The sequence below is a fragment of the Mauremys reevesii genome, linkage group 6 (genome assembly GCF_016161935.1).
Source record: "Mauremys reevesii isolate NIE-2019 linkage group 6, ASM1616193v1, whole genome shotgun sequence".
Taxonomy (NCBI): domain Eukaryota; kingdom Metazoa; phylum Chordata; order Testudines; family Geoemydidae; genus Mauremys; species Mauremys reevesii.
The window spans coordinates 20,346,734-20,366,325 of record NC_052628.1 but is presented as its reverse complement, the minus strand read 5'-3'; the positions used below and the strand labels follow the sequence as shown (position 1 = coordinate 20,366,325).

General features: G+C 44.6%; 1 protein-coding gene and 1 long non-coding RNA gene across 4 annotated transcripts in view; one reads left to right on the top strand and one right to left on the bottom strand.

Moving 5' to 3' along the window:
• Positions 1-19,592, bottom strand: part of NEDD4L (NEDD4 like E3 ubiquitin protein ligase) — a 425,802-nt gene that overhangs the window by 270,323 nt on the left and 135,887 nt on the right. The window lies entirely within an intron of this gene.
• LOC120408177 lies at positions 2,046-8,610 on the top strand. Its single transcript, XR_005600484.1, has 5 exons — positions 2,046-2,146; positions 3,600-3,702; positions 4,461-4,531; positions 7,854-7,911; positions 8,387-8,610. It is a non-coding gene; the product is annotated as an uncharacterized LOC120408177 (long non-coding RNA).

The window sequence follows — 19,592 nt, the reverse complement described above, 5'->3', positions numbered from 1 at the left end:
AAATTTGCTGTGTCTATGGAGATGACTGTTCTGTATTCCAGTTGTTCATGAGATGACTGACTGAAGATCTGCAGTAATCAATGGATAATGATATATGGATTTAAAGAAAAACAAAACCAATGTCTTCAAATCACCAGATGGTCACTGAAATTTACAGAGTCACATATAATATTCTCTTTAAATAAAAACTGCAGTTCACTGCAGCTAGTTTATACCCAACCTTTTAATCAATATGCAGTGTGAACATAAATTGCATATTTTACCTTGGTCACCCTTCCTCAAAGAGCATCAATTTGTGCCTTTTTCCCCCCTCCTCTTCCTATTACTAATTTTGTTTGGGGACATACTTGGTTGCAGTTTTCTGAACCATCGCTATGGTGGAATGGTGTAAGAATGAAAGATTCTCTTTTAAAATGCTCCTTCAATTAAGTAATAGATGGTCTCTCAGAGATTAAAGAAAACCATGTTCTTCCTCATTGTAAAGAGGCACTTAACTGGAGCTAGGCAAGATACTGCATTCCTCTTCTTGTCCCTGCCACCCCCTGCAAGCTCCTGGATGACCTCAGTTGGTCTTCAGTAGGGGGCTTGACCCTCTGGGCAAGTCCAAATGAACCCCTCCCCAGGTACTAATGAGTCCAATAACTAATAGTCTACTTTCCCTTGCTAAGGTCTTCTCAATGCTGGCTCTGGGCCCTTTAAATTCAGTCCCTTTGTTCAGGCTCCCAAATAAGCCCTTTCCCCTTCCTAGGGTTTATACCACTTTACCTGTGGCTGGTATGAAAACCCAGGTCCACCCACTACTCTGGGTTCCAACCCAGGGACCCTACACACATTAGCCACATACTGCTTGTTCCAATCCATCACTACTGTTTCCTTGGGTCTCTTTCTACTGGGCCTCTTATCTCCAGCCCTCTGTCAGGGCCAATGTCCTCAGGTTCTTCTCCATCTCCAGGTCAGAGCGCAGCACCCCTCTTCACTCCTCTGATCCCAGCCAAGAACTGACCGGCTAAGGCCCTGCAGCTCTCTTTATCTGAGCTTGCTCTGCTCTGAGTGGCTGCTCCTTTCCTGCCACTTCGCTGCTTCCTGGGGCAGGGTATAGGAGGACTGCAGGGTCTCCTGTAGGGAGTCTCAAAGGCCAAGTACACCCCATCACAGTCATCTTCACCAGTTCCTCTTCTGAAACTGGTGACTTTACCTGCAATGTTGGAAGGAATTATATAGCAGAACACAAAAATTTAGGTGATTTTAAAATTATAAAGCGCTGGTTTTGGTATGGCTATTCTATCACTCCTCTGATGTGTCCAGATATTCAGATCTGTATATTCTGTGTGTATATATATATATAGGTTAATTATATTTTAGCCAGAATATTCCTTTGGGTTTTGGTTATTGTTGTTTGTTTGGGGTTTTTTGTTTGTTTTTTGTGCTTTGTTTTGCAGGGGGTGGGAGAGAGAGAAGGGGAACAGAGAGAGTTTTGCCCTTAGCATTATCCACAGCAAAGTTTTATACAACGTGTATAGAACTCCAAATAGATGAAAATGTATTTAGAGATCTAGATCAAAGCATTTTTGGACGTGAACTGGGCAGAGTTGATATCTGTGGTGTCTAGTGAGCACTAACCTCTTTTGGATGAAGTTAAGCTTGCTTTTTTTTTGGCAGACCAATTTCCCCTTGACTCACCTTGTCTGGCAATGGGCCTGAACAAGTAATTTTTTACATAATTCACTAGTCTGAGCAACACTATTTTTGCAGCAGAGAGACAGAGACCCCTACAGTACTGACTATTGCTTTGGACTATTATGAAACTTTTTGATTAATGAAAAGCCATAATTACAGCTTGAAGTACAAACCAGTTACCTTTACAAAAACATGCTATCATTTAGATTTATAAATGGTCCATACACACCTATCTTTGGATGACTGACTAACGGAACTCATCAGTTTGAAAATTCAGTTGAACTGTAAAGAACTTGTTTCAGAGTGTGGGTTAGCTAAATTCCTTAGATTAATTAATTTCAACAAAACAAGGCAAAAAAACCCCACAACCCTGTTAAAGCAGAGTTGAGTTTGTCCAGTGTCACCTTGTGTTGTTCCAGAACATGTGAACCTATATTTAAACTTCTATTTCCTGGTTTTCAGGTTTAAGGTACTCATGTAGCCCATAGGGCAAGCTTGCCTATTATATTCACTGGCTTGCCTTCATTATATTTAGCTGCTTTCATTATATTCAGCCCACAAGAAATCTACAGGCCTGTATCCTGTAAGATTATTAGCTGAAGGATAAGTTAGCATAAGTGTGGTCAAGTAGGCCATAACTCTTGGCCTAGATTAATGGCCTAATGGTTACTTTTAGATTTTGGGAGTTAAGGAGAACTTGCTCAATGGTAGGAGTTAGAATGTTCCAGTAAGTGCTACCGCAAGGAACATATAAGTAATAACCACAAAGTCCACTTAAGCAAGGGGTGATGGGTATGGTAATGAGCTGAAATGGCGGTTGCACCTATCAATATGTTAACCTATGGAATAAGTACACCTCAGTATTATGTGGATGAAAAGGCAAAATATGGGCATGGAAGACTGAGCCTGAGCAAATGATGCTCAAACCCTATAAGAGGGCAGTCACCACGTGGTCCGGGGCTTCATCTTTCCTGGTCTTCTTCCACTGCTGTCTGCTTTGCTACTACTTGACCCTTCAACTCACTGAGGAACTTGGACCATGCCAGAGAGAGGGCTAGTTCTTTTGTCTCTTACCACCAGATCCTCAACAAAGGGTTTGAGTATGCAATTCTAAGAGCCTATGCATAGCGTGATGCCACAGATAAGACAGAGATAATACAATATTGAGGTTATGTGGCTAGGGCCTTGTCTAGCTTTATCCATTATTTTGATAATGGTATCTAAGGTTTTACTTTGCCCTCAGCGTGAGTGTCCCTGTCATCCAGCCTGAGACTCCCCATAAGATATTCAACTTCATAGTGTTAGTTCTGCGTAGCCTGATTTCTGCCCCCCCCAGGGGTGGGGGGGCAGGAAGGAGACTTATCACAGCGAGATCAATTGGACATTAATTGAAACATTAACAACCTTAAAAGGGTCAGGAAAAACTCAATACCTCCACAACACAGCCTTAATTCTGCCCTTCTTGATCTACCAATAGCCACCAGGACTGGCTCAGCAAAGGTGGTGCCATAACAGGTAGACACGAAGATATGAGAAAAGACTAAGGCTAGGTCTACACTGGGGGGGGGAGGAGGAGGGTGTCCTAAGAGACTCAACTTCAGCTACACGAATAGCGTAGCTGAAGTCGGCGTATCTTCGGTCGATTTACCTGGCCGTGAGGATGGCGGCAAGTCGACCACTGCCGCTCCCCCGTCGACTCCGCTTCCGCCTCTCGCCGCGGTGGAGCTCCAGAGTTGATGGCAGAGCAATCGGGGATCGATTTTATCATGTCTACACTAGACACGATAAATTGATCCCCAATAGATCAATCACTACCCACCGATCCGGCAGATAGTTTAGACATACCCTAAGAATTTGTCATGTTTTATTGTATTCTATGCCTTTGAATTCTAACATTTATCAGCATGCATTCCAATTGACAGTCACTCTATTAGGTACAATTGTGTTGAACAGCAGAGGGATTAGTTGGAGCAGGTTGACAAAACTGTCAGTGATATGAGGAGAAGCACATATGTACTGTCAAAGGTATGCCTCATTTCAGCAGTTACATACATTTTGTCAATAGAGGTGCATGAGGAAGTCTCCTTGCCATGGGTATTTGTCAGCAGTTTTGAACAGAAGCAGATTAGGGGTTTGTAGGGCCCTGGGCCAGAGCAAGTGGGGGCCCCTCCCCACCCCTTCCACATGCAGGAACACTCCCCCCCCTTCCTCACCAGGGAGCTGGGTCAGGGTGGGGGGGGAGGGGGCTTGCCCTGCCCCGCCCGGCAGGCGCTCCTGCCGGGGAGCTGAGTCAGGGCATGGGGGGCTTGCCCTGCCCTGCCCGGCGCTGGTGCCGGGGAACAGGGTGGAGGTGGCGGGGCTTGCCCTTCCCTGCCCGGCACTCCTGCCAGGGAGTGGGGTCAGGGCGCGGGGAGTTGCCCTGCCCCACCTGCCCGCACTTCTATGAGGGACCGGGTGGAGCAAGTTGGGGCCCGGGGACGCCCCAGTTGGCTGGGGCCCATGGGCACAGTCCCCATTGGCCCAGTGGCTAATTCGCCACTTGTTTTGTAGCATACATGACATCGATCTTCAGGGCTTAGTGAGAGGTAAATGAAGGCAGCATCTCAGAAGGAATACTAAGGGCAAGAGTAAAGGGATTTGCAAGTCTGATAGGGATTGTGTATAGGCTTTATATCAGAGTGTAGGCAGCTGCTAGTCCCCACCCCTGACCCAACCCTAAGTTTTGCCTTAACAAGCAGAAAGTGTTCAGCTTTGTCCTACAATGCTCATGTGCTTTGTTACAGAAGTGTTACGTAGCAGGTGCATGTTACAACATCTCTCAAAGAGGGCAGAGTAAATATCCATAGTGGGCAAGGTGTGTATCTCAGCTTTGGATTTTTTTTTAGTTTTCAGAAGTTTTAAGATAGGTGCACACAACATTCTGAAAGGGCACACAGCACCAATGGGCAAACTTAACTCTGCCAAAAACAGTTATTCTCAAGATTTTTCAGAAAGGCTATGTTTTTATCCCCAAGAAATGCAGTTCCAAGACTACTTCCCACCCCTCCCCGCCCCAACATTAGCTTTGGGTTAAATTTTAGATACTGTTGTCTGTGTGCCGGTTTACAAAAATCCTGTTTAAGAGAGATGTGTGCATGTGCGTTTCAAAGGCATAGCAGGTTGTATGTGCTTTGGAGGCAGAATAGGAGAGCACGCGGGATTGTCACTGGAACGTGTGTTTTAATGGGGTATGTTGCCCCTGCGTGTCATCTTGCTGTAAACATGGAGTACAGCCAAAAGGTGTAGATATTGCCCCACCCGGAGTGTGTGTTCTCTGTGGCATGTGCGTGACAGTTAATCAAAGGCCGGGTATAGCTAGATCTACCCGTTAGGCACTTTGAAATTGTTGGAATACATCTACTGGGTGTGATTAGCGGTTTTCAGTTACTGTGTATTGTACTCATCGGTGAACGGTTGGTTTGTCTGCTTATGTCCATGCCCTGAAAATGTAGCATTCCCTGCTGGTATTCTTTGGCTGAATGTATCTGCAGTTGTAGTACATCAGCTAGGATTGTTTGGCTTCTCCCTGTAAGGTAATTATCCTTTTCCTGCCTCCCCCCCCCCAACCCCACCAGATACAAGGTGACATCCCTCCCTGTCTACAGAGTCACTCAGTCTCCACAAGCATGTGGGGGGGGGGGGCTCCGTGCGTTGCTGGAGGCACCGCTCCCCGCAGGAACCACGGCCAATGGGAGCTTCAGGGGAGGTACCTAGAGGCATGGCAGGGACGGCGCATGTAGCACTGTGGGCCCCCAAGGGGCCACGCAAGGATGTGGTGAGCGGCCAGGGCAGCCAGGCAGGGAACATGCCGCTGCAGGTAAGCAGCGCTGGGCCTGAGCCTGAACTACTCCTGCAACCCAACTCCCTGCACCCCTACTCCCTACCCTGAGCCCCCTGCCTGCACCCTGCACCCCTCCTGCACCCAACCTTCAACTCCCTGGCCTGAGCCCCCTGCCTGCACCCCTTCTGCACCCCACACCCCTTCTACACCCCAACTCCCTACCCTGAGCCCCTGCCACACCCTGCACCCTTCCTGCACCCCAACCCCCTTCCCGGAGCCCCCTCATACAGCCTGCACACCTCCTCTGCCCCAATCCCTTGCTCTGAGCCCCTTCCTGCACACCGCACCCCTTCCCACACCCCGCACTTCCACCTTTGATGTTTGCCTTAGAAAACAAAAAAAAATTCCCTGGGTGCACACCCTAATGAAATGTGCTGCACACGCCTATGTCAGTCTCCTTATGTTACCTCTACAAGCCTCTAAATCCCCTTTTGGCTGAGCTCTGCCCCCCACATAATCCTTTTGCAGATCTTGAGCTTGCAGTAGCACCTGGGAACGGCTCAAAAGAAGTGCTGTCATAATGAGTGGGCACAAGTAGGAACAATTAAGAGAACATGCAGTTGTTTGTGTTCCACGGATGTTAATATTTGCATTTATCTGCAGGTACTTCAACTGCTGTTCAGTATCTTGGGTGTAGTGGTTTTGAAGGGCAGAGGGATTAGTTGGAGCATGTTGACACAGCTGTCACTACAACATGAAGAGAAGTGCATATGTACCTTGAGGGATCAGAATCCCTACTCCTTTCCACAGAAAGGCAGCCACTGGCAGAGGCCCCTCAGACTGATGAGCTCTGTGCAGGCATTTTTGGAAGGGAAACAGAAATATGGGAGAGGGGAGGGATAGGACAAATGTGAGAGGTTTGTGGAACGGAGCTGAAAATCCCCCTGCATCCCCATACGGCACACCTCTGACCAACCCTTTCTTTCCTCCTCACACTAACAGAACCACCATCATTTTCACACAGGCAGACCTTACGTGATATTGCTAGTCTGGTTCACATTACGGCACATTGTAACATGGATCTAGTATATAAAATATTGCACCATGATCCGCATTACAGACCCCAAGCAATAGTGAGGTAAGGGGGTTGTGAGAGTTACAGATTACCTCATGTGTACACAACACAAAACCCCAGAGGAGATGATCTAACTCACGGCCCTTGCAGGGCATGTTCCTCTAAGCCACTGTCCATTACTCAGGGAGTGTCACTCATTAAGAAGCTTCTGAGAAAACAATTGCTATCATAGATGTAAACCTTTTATAAGCAGAGGTGCTAATGCTTTTAGGAGTGCAATAACTAAATATTTCTAAACTGGTTCTCTATACCATTCAAAAGCTGATTTCAGGGGCAGATCTCAATATTGATGCAAAATGGTTATTAATAATCCAAACTCAGAATAAAAAATTATGCCAATATTGACTTTGCTTTGACAACTGAATTTAGGAAGTACAATTATTTTCACACACATGCTTAGAAAATGAGAGTTCACATAGTTTGAAAGACGTTAATAAGTTAGTTTATTGCTATCTGTGTGTTGTATAGAACATTTGATAAGATTCTAATTACAAAATTATATGTATACTTCAATGGTAGGTTTTAAGTCTAGCAACCATTTAGTCAAAAGGCAAACCAACAAGATAGTCTTGTACGAAAAACAGGTGTCCTGTTCTTTGACCAGACAGCAGTTTGGTATGGACAACATCTTTATCTCAAGGTAATGATATTTTACAAAGACCTGCTTGTGTAAAAGAATGGGATGGTGCTCTCTATTCAGGATATTCCAAAGAGTAATGATGCTTATGACAGGTTATCAGAGCTATACACCAGGTTGTGAAAGCGAGCTTTCTTCACTCACTCTTCTTTTTGAAGGAGAAAGCCATTTAGTTTTAAACCTATATGATGAAATCCAAAAATATTCTTACTGAAACCAATTTAGGTTATAAACACTCTAATGTTTTCACTCTTTAAGCTTCAAGGACATTTCTGGGTGAAAAAGGTTAAGATATTGGTTCTCTCTAATTCATGTTAAAAAATCTTAAGTTGTCCCTCAAATGATTTAGATGGCATAAGCTTCCTTTGAGGTGTTTATTTGCAAATAATTTGTATCTAAATCCAAACCTTTCGTTTAACTGCCTGACATCAATGTTATGTGTATATTTTATGCATAAATATAGCAAGGTCATTTGATCCTATAATGGTTTACAAATATAAGAAGCCATTTGCGTATAAAAATATGTATGTTAGCTGGGGAGTTAGTTATCTGGCAATGCTTAAGCAACTCTTTACCAAACTTAGGAGGAGAAGAACCACCTCTCCAAGGACGGCAAGAAAGGACAATAGCTTCTTTAACCAGGTACATTTAAATATTTTCTTTACAAATCATTTAAATTTTTAAAAACTATTTTATGAGCTGGAAGACTTTAATGAAAATAGGAGTGTTTGGACTCATTTGACATATAATTTCAACTCCTATTAATCCCTGATGGAACTAAATGGATATCTCAGAAAAGGGAATGAATAAAAGGAAGTGTTAAAACTAACTTACAGATGTTCTCAGTTTCCTGACACAAAGAGAGAAGCAATATAACCATTGAATAGAAAAATTACAACCGTCCTACATGTTGATACAACCCCCCTGATATTTGAATCCAGTGAAGTCCCCGAAAGATGTCTTTTCCACCTTCAGCGAGAGGATGGGGGGCGGGGGGGAATTCCTCAGAATTCTCATACTCCTAAACCCTGATGAACACCTCATGATTACACACTGTCTGATGCTCTTACTCTCTCACATATTTGCACTCATGCTAATGCTTACACTCTCCGCTTAGCCTGTTGATCCCAGCACGCCTCAAGATAACACCTCTAAAAGCCAGCCAGCAGCAGCAATAAGACAGCTAAAAGCAACAAAAAATAAGGAAGTCAAAACCTTCTGTACCATGACATCACCAAGACTTCAACATCACTGGCAAGATAGAATTTGCAAAAGCACTAGCAAGAGATTAGATTTAAATTGTTTTCGTAATAGACTATTAAAATCATATTGTTGTTTAAGCTTTGCCTATTAAACTCCAGATTGTTTAGACCATGTACTGGACAGTCACAGAGCAACCACCCTGGGCCCTGTGCTTTGGGGGGCCCTGCGCTTTGTGGGCAGGCAGGCTAGAAGGTGAGGTGGGCGGACAAGGAGGAACCCCCTCTACCAACTTTCCCTCCCCCCAGTGCCTCCCCCTCTCTCCCAGGGCCTACTGCCAATCATCTGTTTCACGGAGTCTGGAGGCACTGGGGGAGAGAAGCGAGGGCACAGTGCACTCGGGGGAGGGGGGCGGAACTGAGCAGGGAAGAGGTGCGGTGGGGACAGGAAAAGGCAGGCTTGGGCAGGGCCAGGGGAAAGATTGGAGTTGGGGCAGGGCGGAGCACCCCCTGGCAGATAGAAACTTGATGCCTCTGTCCCGGGCCCCGCACCTCCCTAGGGATGGCCCTGGACAGCCACCTTTATTGTCATGACTGAAGGTAGATTGAATTCAGACAGTTGCAAACTGAAAGACGTTTTGACCTCGTACAATGGAAGCCAGAGGTGGAGGGAGCAAAAGACTAAACTAGTGAGCCAAGAAACCCTTCACAGTCTGCTTGTTCTGCCACATCTCGGCTGCTGCCCTCTTGTCACTCCACAGCCAGCTGCTAGGAGGAGGTGGTGATGATGATGAGTAGGAGGCCTGGCAACCTGCAGCAGTAACTGGAAACAACTGGCTGGATGTCTGGGCATGGTGATCATTGCAGTACCTGGGAACAACAGCCTGATACTTTCCCAGTCCTTTAGTCTGGCAGAATTTTCTTTCTGACCCCTGAGGCGACCAGCGAAGCCATGAAGCATGAGATTTGGTATAGTATAGTCCAGGGGTCGGCAACCTTTCAGAAGTGATGTGCCGAGTCTTCATTTATTTACTGTAATTTAAGGTTTCGCGTGCCAGTAATGCATTTTAATGTTTTTAGAAGGTCTCTTTCTATAAGTCTATAATATATAACTAAACTACTGTTGTATGTAAAGTAAATAAGGTTTTTAAAATGTTTAAGCAGCTTCATTTAAAATTAAATTAAAATGCAGAGCCCCCCGGACCTGTGGCCAGGACCCAAGCAGTGTGAGTGCCACTGAAAATCAGCTCACGTGCCGCCTTCGGCATGCATGCCATAGGTTGCCTACCCCGGTATAGTCATTATCTTAGTGCAGAGCTGCAGGTATTAGGAGCATGCTGATGGCAATGCAGGCAGTCTTGTTCTCCCCATGAAGTACGGAGATGAATGAGGCTTCATCAATTAAAGTTCAAAGGCTGGAAGAAGCCACCCACCCTGACCCTACCCCACCCCCCTGGTGCCAGTTCCACACAGAGTCCATACATTTCCTCCCACAAACTGGATTAAAGCATATCTCATCTAATCCCTCTATATCTCTCCTCATGCACCCTGGGAGATGCAAGGGAGGGATGGCGACTTCCTTCTCCGATACATAATTGGCCAGATTTATTCTCTGGGATGAAGAGGAACCTTCCTTTAAAGCATTAGAGACATTGGCCAGAGCTGGAGAGAGGATACTAGGCGAGAGGGATCAGTGCTTGAAGGGAGTATAGTGGATACTCTTGGATGCCTGGCTGGTGTGTTTTGCTCATATGTTTAGGATTATGCTGATCAGCAGATGTGGAGGTGGGAGGAATTTTCCCCAGGTCAGATTAGTAGGGACCAGTGTGTGTTTCCATAGCCATGGGAAGTAGCGGTGCAGGGGGTGCTACAGCACTCCCTGGTTTTGCACACTGACTGCCAGCATCCCAGAGTCCCAGTCACCAGCATCCCAGCCCACCGCCGGCCCCAGGGTCCCAACCGGCTGCTGGCCCTGCATGTAGGGTCCCAGCTGCCAACCTCACACCCAGGGGTCCACTCCCGCCCCAGCTGTGACCCCAGCCTCCGCCACCTTACCCCTGTCTACGTTCCCCACTCCCAGAGCCACAGCCCTACTCCTGGCCCCCACTCTAGGGGGCGGTGAGGGGCACAAACAGGGGTAAAAGGAGTGCAGCTCAGCATCCCCACTCCAGAAACTGTTCCAGTGCCACTGTGTGTTTCTTGTGGGGTAGAGGATTGAAGAGAGGGAAGGGGTTCACCTCCATCTGCAGCCTGGGGCTTGATTTGCGAGCAAGGATCATCTGGGCACTTCCATTACTTGAAGTGCCAGCTATCATAGGGGCTCTGACATTGGAGGCACCTCAGTCTCTCCCTTTCTCTGTCTGTGGCATATAAACTAAATAGGTATTGAAACCTGAAATGCTTTAGTACAACTCAACTTATTGGGCAGAACGTACAGGTTTCTGGGTGAAAACTATTAGCCTATGAGATACAAGAAGTCAGACTAGATAATCTAATGGTCCCAGATGGTCTTTATTATTATTATTAATAATAAAACCTATGAAATATACATCAACAACTTGTAGAGATCACCTAAGCATAGTTCCACAGAACTTATTACTCTGCCTGAAAGTCTATTGCCTGGCTTTGTTTATGTTTTATTTTGGGTATTTTACTGTTTGATCCTTTAACGCTGTTTGGATTGGGCAATGGGTTCTTCTTCCCTAAGGAAGGAGAGTTCCCTTTTGGAGTGTGTGCACACCCACAGGTACCAGACCACAGACAGGTGCTGATCTTTTCTACATTGATGTGCCATGCTACACTCTAGGAAGGTGAGCAAAGAATCAGGTGCTGCTTTTATTTATTTTCTCTTTGGGAGTTTGTTCCTGTAAGAAGTGGGAGTGGGGCAGAGTAACCTCCCTATTCTGAAAGAGGCTGGCCTTCTTGTCTGCCCTCCCGTACATGGACCTCTTCTGTGACTTGCAAGAAGGTTACTGGCCTGGGGGTTTAAGGACAGATTCCCCAGAAGCTCCACCCCTCTACTGTATGGGGTCCATGTGGGTCTGCATCTCCCTGGGAGGCCCCAACCTGGGATATCAGTAGGGGTCACTGGGAGGGAGTGGGGGTGGGTGTTACAGAGTTGGCAGCAGGGGGAGGGAATTGGGCCTGAAGAACCCTTATTGCACTCTGATGTTAGCAGCGTCCATGCTGCATCTGATGCCCTTCCATGACATGAAAGGAGCAAGAGGTGGTGGCTGAGCTCCACAATCAGAGACAGTGCTGCTGGTGCCGGCTATAGGGATGCAAGCGCTATCTTCCATCTGGTGTGCTGCCCTTCTGGCTCTTTTTGAGTTGGGGGAGCATGGGGAGGTGACTAGACCCAGACTGGGCTTGGGGAACTGCACTACACCCACAGAGATGCCCAGACTCCCCAAAGAGGCACTCAATAATGGGGAAGGAGGTAAATCAGGAGACATAGACCTATCCTTTTGCCTGCCGAGCTCACTCCCTGAAGCCTGCTGGACACCAGCCACTGCTAATGCCTCTGACTCAGTTCAGCTTCCCCTCTACGTCCCCTACTGGGGAACACAGCCCGAGGACATCGCCGGGAACTAGACAGTCTAGCAATTCATTTTAATAATTCTTAGATTTGATATAAAGTTTGGAATCTCTCTCTGAGAAGCTCTGCAGCTGGGAGGTCTGGCTTAATCACTGCCACTAGGGAAAGGCAGGTGAGGAAAAAAAAAAATCTCCAGAAGGGAGATTCAGGAGATTGGGTATTCACCTGCTGCCAGCAACTGCTAGAACTAGTTTTTCCCCCCAAAACAGGTTGCAGGCTGAAGGACTCAATTGACCTGTGGACTGTAGCACAATGAAGAATTTATTACCGTTAACTGTTATCTACTAGGGATAGATTTTTTTTAAATTGGAAGGCCTGGATAACTAGCACAGAAGGATCCTGAAACAGCTGGCTGAGGAGATCTCTGGCCCATTGATATTAATTTTTAATAAGCCCTCAATACCAGAGAAATTTCAGAATACTGGAAGAGTGCTAATGTTGTTCTAGTATACAAAAAGGATAAGTAGGATGGCCAGGATAACTGTAGTCTAGTTGGCTTGACATCAATCCCAGGCAAAATAATGGAAAAGCTGTCATGAGAGTCACTTGATAAAGAATTCAAGGATATGAATACAATTGGTGTCAATCAACACAGCTTTATGGAAAATAGGTCTTGTCAAACAAACCTCATTTAATTCTTTGATGAAATTATAAGTTTGGCTGATAAAAAGAACTGTGCAGATGTAATATATTTAGACTTTGTAAGGCATCTGACTTAGCACCTCATGACCTTCTGTTTTAAAAAATTAGCAACATACAATATCAAAACACATTAAATAGATTAATAACTGGCCAAGTGACAGTTTTCAAAAAAGTATTGTCAATGGGGAAGCGGGTTTTTCTACTGGTGTTCTGCAGGGGCCAGTATTAAGCCTAATGCAATTCAACATTTTCATCAATGATCTGGAAGATATTAAAAAATAAAATCACTGCTAATAAAATTTGCAGATGATAAAGATTGTCCTCATTTTTCTGCCAGGAAAGTCATGCAGTAAGCTGGATCACACAGTAAGCTGAGCCCATTCAAACGTTTTAATACACCCAAATGCAGTTATACATTTGGGAATAAAGAGTGCAGACCATTTCTACAGAATGGGGACTATATCCTAGAAGGCTCTGAGGGAAAAAGATCTAAGGGGGCAAACTGGAAAAAGCAACTGAGCAAGCATAGTGGATTGATTTAGATCACCAATTTTAACCACTATTCAAATTAATGATTTATGTTTTCATTTGTACTTATTTTCCTAAAGGAAAGCTGGTTCTCATTGGTTGCTAACTAGTGTAAATACAACATTTACACTAAATTTGGTACTTCTTTTTGCTCACCAGGGAGGGTACACCTATGCCTTATTTAAGCAATTATATGGCTTAACTTATGTTTATTCAGATCTTTATTTTTATTGCGTTGCATAATTCATCACTTTCTATTTCTTATTTTTTCCTTATGATCCGTGTCAAGCTCTATTTGGATGGAAATTTAAATTCAAATCAATGTCCCAAAACAGCTTTTTTTATTATTAAAAAACTACTTTAAATATGCTGGATATCAAAGTTTCTCAATATGTTTTGCATTTAAAACTGAATTATTAAAAAAAAGTATCTGTAGCTAATGAATTGAACTGATTGTTTCTGGTCACCATGACCTTCAAGATTTTAGTACTAGTAGAGGTCATCCTTTCACCCTTGTTTTTATTCATATATTCCAAGAGGAAAACAAACTTTCCTGCTTTTTGAACTCCCAATTGGTTTCCTAACTTTGAATGAACTAGTCATTGAACTGAACTAGTTGCTGAATAGACTGAAAAGAAGAAACAAAAATTCTCTGCACCTAAGAAGAGGCGACCGCTGTTAAAAGTTAGTTTAGAACTTCAACAAACTCTGCTTCCAGATGCTTAGCTAGTGGCTTCCATCAGTTAAGTACTTTCACTTTAAAAAAAAAAAAAAAAAAAGGTTGGCAGCTCCTTCAATTTATTTATTTATATATAATGGTTTGAATAGATTAGGAAAAGTTTAGGCCTTGGTCCCTCTGACCAAGATGTGGCCACCTTCCTGAGCAGCTTCCTGGACGGTGAGTTCGCCTGGGACAGGAGCGACATCGCCTCGCTGTGGACCCGCGCCCGCAACGCCACGCGCCGACTGGGAAAGCGACTGGGCTGCCGCTGGGTGTGGAGCGAGGAATGGCAGAAGCTAGGAGTCCTGGTGCCACATATCGGGACAGACGGCAACACCGTCGTCAACCCCGAAGCCAAAGGCATGCTGGAGAGGTCGCTGAAGGCCGCCATCCGCGCGCTCTACGTGGACACCCTGAAGGAAAAGCCGGACCAGGGCAAGGCTTTCGAGGTCACCAGCAAGTGGGACTCCAGCAACCACTTCCTCCCCTCAGGCCGCTTCATCCGTTTCGCCGACTGGCGGTTCATACACCGCGCCCGGCTGAACTGTGTCCCTCTCAACGGAGCTTTCCGCCACGGGAACCCGGACAAACGCTGCCGGAAGTGTGGGTACGCCATGGAGACCTTGCCCCACGTCCTGTGCAACTGCAAGCCCCACGGCAGAGCCTGGCAGCTGCGCCACAACGCCGTCCAGGACCGCCTGGTGAAGGCCATCGCCCCGCACCTGGGAGAGATTGCTGTCAATCGCGCCATCCCCGGCACCGACAGCCTGCTGCACCCGGACATCGTCATCACGGATGAGGACCGGAAAAAGATCATCCTCGTTGACGTGACAATCCCGTTTGAGAATAGGACCATGGCCTTCCGCCAAGCCCGAGCCCGCAAACTCGAAAAGTACGCTCCCCTGGCTGACACCCTGCGAGCAAAGGGCTACGAGGTCCACACCGACGCTCCGATCGTTGGGGCCTTTGCCCACCCCCTTAACGAACGCGTACTGCGGACCTGTGGGGTGGGCCGTCGCTATGCGCGGCTCATGAGATGCCTAATGGTCTCGGACGCTATTCGGTGGTCCAGAGACATTTACACAGAGCACGTCACCGGCCACCGTCAATACCAAGAGTAAGCTGGCGTGACTTCGCGCACCCATAAGGCTGAAGTGACCTGTAAACTTCCCCTGTTGGACTTTATCCCCTGAGCCCTGAACCAACCAAACTGAACTCTGCCCTCTGAGGGTCATCCTATCATCATTACCCAGTCCGCTCATTTATTCATGCCCACGACTATCCATAACCTGTTTGTATGAATGATGTACCCTCACTGCTTGCTGGCTGTACCCTGAACTCACCCACCGTATACCCTGCATTGGGGACATGACAGACTGTGTATATGTATATGCCGTCCAATACCAAAACGCTAACATCCCCCTACAACCTGTATGTTACCCCCAATGACACAATAACTGACGCTTCAAACACTTTGTATCGTTTATTTTTAAATATTCTCTAATAAACTGTGAATTTCAGGTTTTGTTTGTTTTTAAAAAAACAAGCCTGTATTTCATTTACATTTTTTAAAATTCTCAATTTTTTTAAATGTTATTGATGCTTAATCCACCCTGACTCCCAGCACAAAGTTGTGGCAGAAAGGGCTAAAACAGCACAAATATTTAATGGTGAGGGTGACTAACCCTTTGGTAATTTGTCCCAATGAAGTGGTGGATTCTCAGTCTCTTCAGGTATTCCAAATCAAAAGTGGATGCTCTTCTGGGACACTGGCTAAAGCACAACACAATCTATTGGGCTCAATATAGGGGTAACTGGGTGAAATTTAATGGCCTGTGATATACATAAGGTCAGACTAGATGATTTAATGGTCCCTTTCTGGCCTTAAACTCTATGAATCTCCCTCACACAACCCCAAAGTTGCAGTCACAAAAAATTGCCAATGAACATTGTCTATGGGACACTCTGGAATGAATCTGTATCAAAGTTTCTCCAACAACCACAATCTTATTCCAGAGTCATTTTGCCACGGCAGCCCCGGGGCTGGGGCCAATGGAGTTGCACCTCTCCCCACCGCAGCCCTGCACACCCCCTACCTCTCCAGTCCAGGCCCCTGTCGCTGTGTGCCTGCGCAGCCCTTGATAGCCTGCTGCATGGCTGCACAGCTTAGAAGGAACTTTGACCTCTACCTTTCTTTCATAGATTCCAAGACCACAAGGAGCCATTGTGATCATCTAATCTATTCTCCTGTATAACATAGGCCAATTACAGAGGCTCTCTCTCTTCTTGTAACTTTCTTTTAAGCAACAAACATGGAAGCATAAAAATCTTATACACGCGCACCCCCAGTTGGTCTTGTGGAAACTATGATTTAAATGTATAATGTTGAAATCTGTTAGAACAGTTTGAACACAAGCTAACTCTGAAAAAAAATAATCTAGTGTAGACAAGGAAATGTCTATTTTAACATGTGCTAAAGTGGGTGGAGTTAAAGCCAAGGCTTTCTCCCTTGACATCTTAGCATATATTAATATACACTGTTTGTCCACATTAGAATTTTCAAACTTAGTACCCGTTAGCCAACATGTTGGCTTTTACCTTATTTCAGACAAGGTCTTGGATCCATCTCCCCACCTTATAGTGCATACTCCAGCGTGGACAGTAAAACCACCAGTGGGTTCAAGCACTGTTGCAAGCAGAGGCAGAACTGGATGGTGTGGAAAATTCATTTGCATCAAAGTGATCACTCACTCAAACTCCAGCTTTCCACAATGGGGTCCTGGTCCATGACTAGGACTCTTAAACCCGACAGTAATACAAATAATAAAAATCTAGGCAAGAGATCAAGAGAAAAAGGCTCATTTCTTAAAAGAGCAGTCTGCCAGAATGAGAGCTTTCACAATGTGTGCTTTACTGAGGTTTGCAAGTCTCAGAGGCTAAACAGACTGAAAATTAAGCAAAGCAGTTTGAGATCAGAAGTTCTTCTGGGCAAGGAGTATGTCCTGAGGCACCTTCTGTGAAGCATGTAACATATTTCTAGGTACTACACCCTAACACCCGCCTCTCCATAAAATCTTAGTTTTGTTCATCCCTTCTGCCTCGAACCACTAATAAAACAACCCCCGTAACAACCCCAAAGCAGCTCCACCATGCAGATCTAACCAGGCCCTCTACAGCAGCTCATGTGACTTAGATGCATCTTGTAGCTTGTCCCAAAGGCCACAAGACCAGGGCTCAGGCCAGAAGGGATGGCCAATGTTGACTGGTTTTGGTTTGTTTGTTTTTGGGTTGGGGAGGGGGTTGTGTGGATGGGTTGGGGAGGGGGACAATTTGAGTCCTCATGGGGAATGCTCTACCATTAGCTCACCCTCTTTTCACTCAAGAGGAATACATAACTCACTTGATATACAGGTGCAATACTGTCTTGCGGGGAGGGATGGTATATTTAACAGGGAGGTTTAATTCTCCTACACTCTATTAAATCTAATTGCCCATTTAGCGTCTGCAAAATAAATTAAATATTTAAAAAATTCCAACTACATTTAACTATTTAGGCCACATACATCAGCTTCTTACTGTCCTTTTGCATTTTTAATAGGGGCAGCAACACATTCTATTAAGATATACTTTGTTCTTTAATTCACCAAATCAATTCTTTGTGCAGGAAATAATTTGTTTCTACCAGCTCAAAGTACAATACTGGGTGTGCACAGTACATTCAAAGCAAGGTTTTAATTTGTTGACAGAACTCCAAATATATTGAAATAAACTAACCAAAATTGTCCCACCCTAAACATAGTTACGGTGATGGGAGATGTCTGGAGATTCTTAAACCTTTAAGATATAAAAGGGAAAAAAATGGACCTTCTTTCTTAATAGATGTATCCCTTGGAAATATTCTGACTCTGATCTACTTATTTTATTGCCAAAAATAAAGTGTTTATTATCTTTGAGACTTGTCACACCGCAGAGCTAACACAACTACAGGAAAAAGTGAGCTACGTTCTATCTTGGCTCAATGGGACGTATTTTATGCTCACAAAATTATTTATTACTGACAATGATGCATGAATGAAAAACACAGCTGGACTGATTCCAGGTAGAGAGTTTGCAGCAGTTAGAAAAAACATCTCTTACTTGAGAGCTGAACAGTTAATATGGAAGTCTGAGAAATTTGGAACATTTCTTTAAAAAATCTTCTCTCTTCACACCACAGACTATCTATTACTGTATATCAATAATTATATCCCCCAGTTATAAGACATTACGACTAGATTTCACTCAATTTAAAAATGTATCCTAATATTGTCTGTTGTGGTGTCATCAAGAAAATCATCATTTAAGTGAGGAATTAAACATCTTACAAAAAGATAGAGCTAATTTGTTAGAGGGCTGGTTGTTCTTCCACAATTCAAATCAAGTAGGTAATACATTTTTATTTCTCTAATTTGAATTCCGGTGTCCCAGAGTGTGTGTGTTGGAGTTACTTTTCAATCACTTAATACATCCAAATCCACAACCCACGAGTGACTGAATAATAAAAATGTTAAAATGCTTGCCACAGGGAACATAAAATCAAAATACCTGTACAAATTTAGGAAAAATTGTGAACGTTACTGTGGACACCAGACATGTATATTTGCTATAAATAATATGTTCAGCCAACATGATGTAAGCACTTCTAACACAAAAGTAAACAGCACACGCAAAACCTCACATGCCACAGAAAACTCAGGCCTCGATCTTGCAATCAGATAAACAAAGTGGACCCTTGAACTCCAACAACTTCCTGAGAGCTGCATGAGAGTGCAAGGGCCAATGTGTAGGTTCAGAGCCTAAATTATATGACATTGGTTCAATTTAGCCATGCAAATCTGGGCAACAGCGTAAACCTAAAAGAGAAAACACACAACACATACATTTATATTCACTCAAGCATCTTACTACTGTGCATCTTACTAAAATTGGGGGGGAAAATGATTGATCATCGTTCTAACAATGAACAAAAAAAGTTAGCAGGAATCCCACTACCAAGATGTTCAAAAAGTATGCTGATGAGCACTGTACAAAATGTTTTTTTTTTTTTAAACAAATCAGATTTTACATTTAAAAAAACTCAACTGACAAGGACAGTTTAACTATTGGGGGGGAAGGGGGGAGAACAGGGATATTTGGAAAGGCATCCAGCAGGCACAGGCCTAGCACTTCAGGGGGTCAGAGCTCCAAACTCTAATTTAAAATTATAATTGGGAAAGAGACTTGAACAAAAGAAAGAAAAGTTCAATAATCAAGACATCAGGATAGAAAACCTTGCAAGCACATTGCCTTTTAGTACCATGGATGAAATATGTAAATACCTTTAAAATCATTGTTAAATCATTACAGTACAGACCAGTTTACACGCGGATGTCGGGAGTCAAGCCATCACGACCGCGTGTTAACGGACCACGGGTTAAGATATCTCTCCACACACACACACACACACACACACACACTTATCTAGGATTACATACGTATTCACAGCGTCCCAAATAATGCAGACCTGTTAACGGTGCTTTGTAAGAATATAAAATTCAAATGTGTAATCTAATAAAAACACTACTACACGGGGTGAAAGTAACTCAGGACACTTACT